This window comes from Eurytemora carolleeae, unplaced genomic scaffold (genome assembly GCF_000591075.1).
Source record: "Eurytemora carolleeae unplaced genomic scaffold, Eaff_2.0 scaffold375, whole genome shotgun sequence".
In the NCBI taxonomy this organism is placed as follows: domain Eukaryota; kingdom Metazoa; phylum Arthropoda; class Copepoda; order Calanoida; family Temoridae; genus Eurytemora; species Eurytemora carolleeae.
The window spans coordinates 279,317-282,393 of record NW_019396277.1 but is presented as its reverse complement, the minus strand read 5'-3'; the positions used below and the strand labels follow the sequence as shown (position 1 = coordinate 282,393).

Here is a 3,077-nt window from a genome sequence, read left to right as displayed (position 1 = left end):
ATAAAGATAAAAAGTAAAATTTCAGAAACATTTTGCGGCACAGTTCGTCATTGCTTAAAGAATCTTTTCCACACTTTGTTTGTTTGTCTTTCTGACTCCAGAAAAGGCTAAACAAGATTGAAAAATGTTGCCCAAAAATAAAGACGATATTTATCATTTTTAAAGTCCAAATTTTAACGGAAAAATCAGCAAAATATTTTGTTTTTATAAACTACCATATTTAGAAAAGTTTTCTAGATTTAATTTGTTTAGGTTTCTTTGAGAGAGATTTGGTAAAATTAGCAATGAATATGCTAGCTCAGTATCCCAACGCTACTTTTCTAGGTAGGAATGAAAAAATGTTCATCTGCATTTAATATAGATATTCGGTGTGAAGATAAAACTTTTGCTTTGGACTAATTACCTCAATTAAAATCAATATCTATAGTTTAATTACTTTTATAGTGGAAGGCATCGCTTTTGTGAATGAAAAATTTCAAAATGAATGAATTTTCTTGAACGATAAATGATGATGTTGTTCAAAAAAATAGACGCACGAGAAACTAACAATTCTCAGAGAAAATAAAAAAACGATAGCTTTTTAAAACTAACGAAAAAGTCAAAAACAAACGATTTAAAATTGATAACAATCCTTCGCATTTTATGGACCAGTCAGACCGTTAGAGAACGATTTCCAAAGGGTGTTTAAAAAAACATTGCATACTTTTTTTCTCTCAAAGACAAAGAGCATTTATTTAGAACAGGGTTGACCAAATCCGATAATTTTAAAAAAGTTTGATGTGTTTGATTTTTTAAACACCTTCTCATTCAAAGGAGTTTGAAATAAATTATTCTTTTACTGAACAAACAATTTTTTTAGCAAACTTTTAGAAAACCATCGATTTTACTGAACAAACGATTTTTCGAAAATGACTGAAAACAAACGAAATGGGTCATTGACAACCAATGAACGAACGAATTGAAAAAAAACGAACCGAATGTACTGTTACAGATTAAAACTTGCAGCCTTTGACCGAAATGAAAAATGTATCTACAGCATAAAAAAAAAACTTTTGTTACCAAATTGTGTAAATACTTGAAAATATCATTAATTTAAATCTGTTAAATGTCTCAAAATTGTGAAATGTTCCAAAACGTGTTTTGCGCCCAAACTTTGCTTTTGCCTCAAAATGTGATATATATTCTAAAATGAAATCAATGCTTATAAAAAATTGTAATTTATTTATCTGTATGGGTTTAGTATCTAATCTTTTTTTAAATTGTAGCTTTAACTATTCTAAATTAAAGTAAGCAGACGGTTTCTTCTTCTCAATTTAAATTGACTAAGATAATGAATTAAAATAGACCTTTGCACGGTTTGGAACTTTCTTCCCCTGAAATACAAGGAAACAGACAGCGTGTTAATTCCGTACAAAGGCACCTCTGCCGCTTTAGTAAAAGTAAATTCAACCTATATGAAGCAGACGCGNAACCTTGTTGCACCGACTAGTCCTGTCCATAGAGCTAAGTACAGTAAAAACTGGGACCGGAAAGGTTGACCCGGCTCGGAAATTCAAATGTACTACGGCTACCCGTGAACAGATGTCTTTGAAGTCTCATCCTTTGTAGTTAACCTTGTATATCATAGTTACAGAATCTCTAGTTAAGATTTATTCTCATCTGTTATCCACACTTCAAAAGCTGTTCAGGAGGGGGGGGGCGGTTCAGCCACACCTTGCCCCCGTAGGCCCCTAAAACTGTTAAACTATTATTTTAGATGTTGGAGCGAATATTGGTATGTTCAGTGTCACAGCTGCAGCATTAAATCACAGGTTTATTTTTTATCTTTTCACATTTCAGTACAGTACAGTACAGTACAGTACAGTACAGTACAGTACAGTACAGTACAGTACAGTACAGTGCAGTACAGTACAGTTCAATGCAGCACAGTGCAGTTCAGTACAATATAGTACATTTATATAATGTACAGCAATATTAGATTTAAAGTGAATGGTTGCAATAATGCATTGAAAGAAGCTAGGTGATGAATTAACCAATCATTGATAATAGATAATTTCATTGTTGAATTTTGAGAGATTCTGTTGCATGCTTTTTTAATTCTCTCTTTTTTTTATTGGCGGCCTGTAGAGCACAATACAGACAAAATAGTACAGTAAAGTACAGTAAGGTACAGTACAGTGTCATGTGCTACAGTTTAGTGCTGGAGAATACTTTAAAGTTCAGTGCTGCGGAACACTGCACAGTGCACAGTACAGTACTGTAGAACACTGCACAGTACAGCATTGTAAAACACTACACAATACAGTACTGTAGAACACTGCACAGTACAGTACTGTATAACACTACACAGTACAGTACTGTGGAACGCTGCACATTACAGTACTGTAGAACACTACACAGTACAGTACTGTGGAACACTGCACAGTACAGTACTGTAGAACACTACACAGTACAGTACTGTGGAACACTGCACAGTACAGTACTGTAGAACACTGCACAGTACAGTACTGTAGAACACTACACAGTACAGTACTTTGGAACACTACACAGTTTAGTAATGTAGAACATTGCACTGTACAGTACTGTATAAAACTGCACAGTACAGTACTGTAGAACACTGCACAGTACAGTACTGTAGAACACTGCACAGTACAGTACTGTGGAACACTGCACAGCGCAGTACGGTAGAACACTGCAGTGCAAAGTACGCCAGGTTTCTTAACTTAAATATACTGCATAAGTACAGTATAGTACACTACAGTACAATATAGTGCTAAAAAAAATTTTTTTTTTCTTTTAGAGTATTAGCAGTTGACCCATTTAAAACAAATCTAGCGTTCATCAGGGATTTAGCAAACAAAATTTACTTCTTTTCCCATTTAAACAATTTTTTGAGGGAACCCAGGACTAGGAGTACCCTAATTTTTTAAATCAAAATCTATTTTTATAGTATTTTCAAAAATCAAATTCAACGAGTAACGCCGGGCACTTCAGTTAGAAATATTGTATCATTTAAAAAAATGAATTTTGGAAACATTTTAGCATTTTAGGCCTACAATAAATACATGTTGCATAGA

General features: G+C 33.5%; 1 long non-coding RNA gene across 1 annotated transcript; it reads left to right on the top strand.

The window, feature by feature from the left end:
- Positions 1-250: 250 nt before the first annotated feature.
- On the top strand, positions 251-2,845 carry LOC111699988 (uncharacterized). The gene is made up of 3 exons (XR_002764876.1): positions 251-324; positions 1,757-1,811; positions 2,801-2,845. It is a non-coding gene; the product is annotated as an uncharacterized LOC111699988 (long non-coding RNA).
- Positions 2,846-3,077: the final 232 nt, after the last annotated feature.